Source organism: Loxodonta africana, chromosome 6, assembly GCF_030014295.1.
Source record: "Loxodonta africana isolate mLoxAfr1 chromosome 6, mLoxAfr1.hap2, whole genome shotgun sequence".
Lineage (NCBI taxonomy): Eukaryota > Metazoa > Chordata > Mammalia > Proboscidea > Elephantidae > Loxodonta > Loxodonta africana.
Window position 1 is genome coordinate 62,351,412 of NC_087347.1, and position 7,016 is coordinate 62,358,427.

The following is a 7,016-nucleotide window of genomic DNA, read 5'->3' on the forward strand; positions in this document are numbered from 1 at the left end:
AGAATCGAAACGGGAGAGGGGGAAGACATTTCCTTTCACGTTAAAGAATTTAGAATAACCTTACTTTTGCAATAATATGCATATATTTTATTGACTCATACTCCTGACAACTAGTAAAAATATACCTTCTACTTTCTAAAAATGATTAAAAATATCTTGGGTTTTGATTTATTTGGTATGCTTGAAATTTTATCTTGTTAACAGTCTTATCGTATGATTTTACTGATTTTCTATACTATTTCCAACTTAAAGTATGCCCATTCAAATTCCCCCTGATGCTTGAAGCCATTTAAAATCCACTTCTTGCCTGAGCTTATGGCTGCCCACTTGCATCAAGAGCATCAAGGCTGAATCTGAACATGTTACCAGTTGCTGCCCTGAAACATTCTAATTTTTTCTACACAGGTCGTCATTACCTAAGTGTGGAGTAGCTGAAACATCAGCTTCCTTCAGATTTTACTCCCTGCAGGTTTATTTATTTATTTATTAATATAAATGAAAAATCTTAGGAAAAGAAAGTAGTGATACTGCTCACAAGTCTCCCACAAGACTATACTCCCCAATTAGAGATAAATGGTCATGTCTCCAGTGTTTATTCCTTTTGTAAGTTCATATCTCTAATTATTTTTGCTCTATGTGGCATCATCAGTTTGATTCTTGTCTCTTTTTTTTTTTAATTAGTAGATTTTATTTGTCCCTAGGACTCTTAAACCTCAGCTTCACCAAGTAACACGCTAGACTTCTGGAATAACAGCTCATTCCCAGGCTCTAACCCTTTCCAGGATACATTATTTATCAAACAGCCTTAGTTCCAGGATGCTTCCACCCCAAAATTCTAAGCCAGTCGCAGATTTATATCTTCTTAGGTCTTAATTGGAATCAAACAGTCTAGACACATGTAACATGGTCAAAATAGTATATTCCGTTTCTTTCCTTCCCTTGCACTTCCCTCTGTGCCCTCAAAGGGTTCGTTACTAAGAGATGTTTGAGTATTGCCCTTTTCAAGAAACCTGTCTACCAGCTCTAATTCTTCACTCAGAACATAAGGGATTCCTTATGTTAAAAAAAGAAAAATTCTGAGCTAATTATTCTCAGCCATGGACAAATTTGTCTTACTCTATACCTAATCTAGCTTCGCTCTCATCAACACTTCCTATTTGTAGAAGTGAAACCCTATTTTGAAAGCTCCTTATAATTTCCTTTATGACTTTGGGAGGAGGGATAGATTGGGCTTGCTTTGTTGGCTTGCTTTATGGTAGGAGATTCTGAAAAGGGCAGATATTTACTTTTAAAGTCCTTAAGTAGAAAAACTGCAAATGCCTTTTTGTTCAGATAATGAAAATATTTGTAGGCCAATACCAGAAAACTCCTGGCCCTGGATCATAATATAAGACTGTTTCAAGTCCACCCAGAATTTATATTACTCTTTTTTTTCCCCCCTGAGTTTGGGTTCACAGTTTGGCAGAGATAGAGGAGGTAGTTAGCGGGGGGTTAAGAGGAAATAATGTTTACGTCTAGCAGTACCTGGGAAAATATGTAATCCCTCTCATTTTGATCGCAGTTAACATTTATCTCTCCTCTCAGAATATATAAATGTTAAGAGGGAGATGATCAATTTCCTTTTTATTCTTAACTGCTTAGACCACTCTCTTCTATTATACCTACCCCAGAATTATCACTATTCATAAAAATGAACAGCCTTTTCGAATACACGCTATAGAGAAAACCTTTCAAAGTGGGGTTATTTAGACTGGGAAGAAAAAGGCTCAACTGAGTGATTTTTATTCATACAGTAATTAAGAAAAATGAACAAAATTTCCAGCATCCCCAACCTCTGCCTTTTCTCCCTAGACTTGTGGTATATGAATAATTCCTATCTTTTTTTTTTTTATCAGCCCTTTAGCTGATTTTAAGGACTGGGCTCTAGGAGATCATGACATCTAGCACAGGTAGGGACTGGCCCTGCATAAAAGTTCTGGTCGAGGTCTTGGCCTCCTGTCTTATGACGGGCTGGTGGAATACTGCTTCATCAGATACCTGAGGCAGGAACTGCAAACTCGCTCAGGCTGATACTTCAAGGAGAGGCAGTTCATTTGTTGAACAGGCATTGCAGAAGGTTCCTTTGCAGTTCTTACACACATTCTTTTTTATGCTACCATCATCTTCCTGGCATAGCTGACACACCTGTGGCTTTTCAGAGAGCAGAGGTTGATCTTGTTGATCCATGGGGTGAGATTGCAGCCCGTGGCTTTTTTCCAAGGGATTTTTTAGGTTAACATTTTCCTCTTGAATTCTGTGCTTCCCATCCATTTTGGATTCTGTCTTCTGTGAACCCTTTCCTGGGACATTCCTGTTGTTTTGTAACCTTCTTTCTCTTTCCTGTTTTAGTTCTAACTCAAGCTGGTTCTGCTGCCTGGTGAGCTCCTCCACTTCCAGCTGCAGACTGTTGATCTTGTCTCCAAAGTTCTGCTTGAAGAGTCAGTTTTCCAACTCGGCAGACTGGCGGCCTCGCTCAGCCTGGCACAATCTTTCTTCCAGTTGTTTAATGGTGGCAGCCATCTGATTAGTTTTCTCTTCTAAGTGACTGTTTAGTCCACTTTTCTGTTTCACTCGTAAGTCTGAACTCTGCAGCTTAAAGGCAAGTTCATGCTTGAGAGCCCTGAGATCATCCATTTGCTGCCTCAGAGACACCAGGGCGTCATGGTTCTCACAGACATCCTTCTCCAGCATCTTCATGCCCAATTCCATCTCCAGTTTCATGCCAACCTGTATCTCCAGCTCTTTTTCAATATCCAGTCCTAATTGTGTTTCTTCTTTTAAATGCTTTCTTGCTTCACTCAGTGCTTACCCTTCGAAAGTTCTGTCTTGCTTGGGACCCTTCCGATTGGATTCTCGTATGTAGGAGCTTTCCTCTTTAACTCGTTCCATTTCTTCTTGAAAGGTAATAATCCTGTTCTTTGCAGCTGCAAGCTCCTCTGTCAGTTTTGTGTTGGGTTTTTCTAATGCATCCACTTCTGCCTGAAGGTTGTTTACAGCAGCATTCAGATGTCTGTTGAGTTCTTCTACATAGTTCTTCTGGTCCAGAATTGCAGTAATCTGACCATCTCCTTCACTACCATTACTGCTGTTCCCATCCTTGAGATACATTGAAAAATCTGTGACTCCAATCTCAGAGTCCAAATCTTCTTTCATACGGAAGGTGGCACAGTGACATTCAGACCCACCAGAAGACCAACAATTATGGCTTCTTCTTCCATCCTGAGGGCACTAAAAAAAAGAGGGCACTGGGTTCATAGAATTCACTGAGGAGTTCCTTCTTACTGACCAAGGCTTTCATATATTCTGAGAGTTCCTTTTGCATTAATGCCAAACCCAGGCTCTCTCTCTCCCTACTGGCCTCTGAAGTCCGGGAAGATCTTTAACACTTGCTGTTATCTCTGCAGCTTCGGGAACAAGCTTTTCTACCAGCTCTAGAGGCTCCCAGAGGATTTATTTTGTCCAAAAGAAGTTTTCTTGGCTTTCAAGCCGTGTTTCAAGCAGTGTTCCTGGAGAGGTGGGTAGTGGGAGTCAAGAGTTCTCCCCAAGTTGAGAGCTGATTCAATCAAGCCCTTGATACTCAGCTTGGCCATGTTCATCAGGTTTATGCGTTCGTTAATCCTGAGATAATTAGGATGGTGCTTGCCGCCGCCGCCGCCCGAGTAGCTCAGCAGCAGGAAGGGCAGCAGGCAACCGGGGGACGGCGGGGTCCTCCAGACGCTCTGCTGCTGCGGCGGCGGCGGCGGACGCGCTGGGAAGCCGGCGCCTGGATCGCGGGGGTGGAGCAGGAAGAAGGGGGCGGCTACCGGGGACTCCGGCTCCGACTGGCCGGCCGGGGATGCCAGCGGCGGCCCTGCCTCGCCCTCTCGGTCCGCGCCCCCGGCTCTTGATTCTTGTCTCTTGGCATTTAATGTGCTGTATGTGCATTTTAACTTCGAAATGATAATTATCTTGCTCTTGTATGAACTTGAAACCATCTTATTCTGAAGAAAAAATCCCACTAAACCAGTTTGTAATTTTAGCACCATCTGATGAATGATCCACGTTCAATGAGAAGATTTCAATTGTACGCCTACTCCTCACTTATCGATTATGCCATTATCTCACATTCCGAGTTTACAATAGTAAAAACTCTACTGCCTATTTTGTGCACTCACAAGGTGGCAGGCACTGCAGCAAAGGCTGTGGAGCGCCCCCTCCCTCGAGGGCTGTCCCCAGGCAGCCTCTGGGAAGCCAGGCCATGCTGGCTGGTGCCCTCCTCTTCCTCTTGCTGCCAGGGGGCTGGGTCCAGCTGTCGTGCGAGGCCAGCCTCCTCTCTGGCCACACCCTCCCTGTTTTGGGTTCCCAGCTCACTTGTTTTGGGTTCCCAGACCACACCTATGCAGCCTGAGGCCCTACAACTCAAACTTTCTGTGGAAGGGAGGAAAGAAAGAGGCATCTGAAAGGATGTTTGGGAGAAATGCATGCGAGTTTAATGCCATACCGAAATGAGCCGAACAGGGTGTGAAGCCTCCTTCTCGGTGGGGACGATGCCCGGCCAGGCTCCTAGCACCCATGCAAGAAGCCCCAGCTTTGGTGACTTCCAGGCCGGGAGGGCAGAGCAGGCTCCAGGATCATGAACGCCGGGCTTGCAGGCGTGGAAGTGGAGCCCTGGAGCGGTTAAACCATGGGCCCTCCAGTCACACAGCCCAGCTCTATCCAGCTTTGTCTCCTCGAAGCCTCCTTCTCTGCAGGGGAATAATCCATAACTGGACTGGTCACAGTGATGAGCACATCAGTAAATCTTAGTTGTTAATATTTATATGATCCTATTTTTTTATTATTTTATAAATAAAAAAATTGGACAAGTGGATTGTCTGAAAACAGAAGAAGAAAAATCCTTCATTTTTGCATAATGCCAATTTTTTCATAATGACCTGGCCGTTGGAACCTCACTATGTCCATAAAAAGAAATAAATAAATAAGTGAGGGGCAAATATATTCTGGGAAGAAAAAAAAAACCACATTTGATATAAGACATAATTATAGTTTGAACTACTAAAAACAAACCAAAAAATCACTCATAAAATGAAATTACATCTTAACCTTCTAATGAAGACGTTTTCATGTGAATAATAGATATTCTATAGTTTTTTTAAATACCTCTTTCACTTACTGATTGGGTGAGAAACTGCTTATACTGCATTTATTAAGCTGCCTTTATGTTAATCTCCATCTATGGTCTCAGATTTAGGAAATCCATACCAGAGGCACATGTTTACAAGCAGAGACATCTTAGGGATCTTCCGGACTGAGAAATTGTATGGACGAAAAAACGGGGGCTCAGAAAGAGTATGTGGCTTATCTCAGGTTACACTTTAAGCAACTAGTGGCACAATTAGATCTAAATACAAGAATCTTGGTTTTGGGTCTTCTTCCTCTTGGTCATGTTGCTTTCCCCAAAGTGGAATAGAAATAGAATCACAGCGGAAGGAATTGTGAAAGATGGACACTAAAATAATTAAAAAAAAAAAAAACTAATATAAGTAGAATATTTTGGAAGCCATATTTTTTAAATGCACCAAAATGTTTTATTCAATCGTAAATTGTACTTTGATTTTAGGAAATGTGATAAAATATAAATGTAATTTTTTTTATACAAGTGACAAATGGTTGATGAATCTTTGTAGACTAAGTACTCTATATTCATTATTTATATTAAGCTAAAAGCTACAATAATTTTTTAATGTAACAGGTATTCAAAACATAAATTGTAGATACTTGAGAAGGAGATGGAGGTGCTAGATATATTGTATTGTCTTTCTTGTTTATTTGTGATGGAAAGCCAAATTCTTCTTTCTGGTCTCATCTTGAAGCAATTTTATATTACCAAACACTCACTCAAAAGTTTAGACAGGTACTGAGAGGTTACGGAAGCAAACAAGTGACAGGGGGTGATTAGAACATGACTAAAGCACAATGATTTTCTCTAAGTCTTGGTCAGCCATATTTTCATGATCTTCCAATCCTCCTTGGTTCATGAATAACAGTGATATGCTTTGATAGGTTCTTATTGACAAAGAATGGCTTTGTCACTTGTCAAAAAATATCTTTCAAACCAAATTAATGAGTCAATCCTTCCTTTACCTTAAGAAAGCCAAAAAAATTATACAGAGAAGGCTAAGTTTTTATATAAATGTTTGTATATATGTTTAAATATACAAACATTGTTTATATGTTTAAATAAATATACAAACATTGTATAAGTGTTTCTATATAAGTGAGTCTTAAATGCTTTTCATTCCTATATTGTTCTTGCTGTCGTTGGGTGCCATGAAGTTGATTCTGACTACAGTGACCCCATGGGACAGAGAAGAACTGCCCCATAGGGTTTCCTTGGCTGTAGTCTTTATGGAAGCAGATCACCAGGTCTTTCTCACACGGAGTTGCTGGGTGATTTTGAACTGCCAACCTTTCAGTTAGCAGCTGAATGCTTAACCATTGGGCTACTGGGGCTTCTTTCCATTCCTATAAACACTGTAAAAGTGAATGCAAAGTTATTAAAAAAATTAGACTGTGTCTCATCAGCCACCTTACTTACACAAGACAATTTTATACCTTGAGGTATAGTGGAATGCATTTAACACAGGATTGGTTGGTTTCAGTGTGTGAGGCAAAAATTTATACATTCACAATTAATAATATAAATCTTCTAAATATGTAAAAAGTAAAATATTCACAGTTTTACGTACAGAGTCCTACATAATAATTCTTGTGCACACTAATATTTCAGAGCCAACAGCAAAATAAAGGAAGTAACAAAAGAAAAGTCAATGTGCAGGTGTCCAGGCATTCTAATTCTGCTTTAATTGTCAAAGGTAAATGTATCTACATGTGCTGGTGAGGAGAGATTGGAGGAAGGACAAGTAGAGAATTCTAAAGTTCTCCTGCTTGCTTGTAGTATTTACTGTGTTCTGTGTTAACCCTCCATGAGATGAATT

General features: G+C 40.6%; 1 pseudogene; it reads right to left on the reverse strand.

The window, feature by feature from the left end:
• Nucleotides 1-1,151: 1,151 nt before the first annotated feature.
• LOC100672405 (protein RUFY3-like) lies at nt 1,152-4,013 on the reverse strand (annotated as a pseudogene).
• Nucleotides 4,014-7,016: the final 3,003 nt, after the last annotated feature.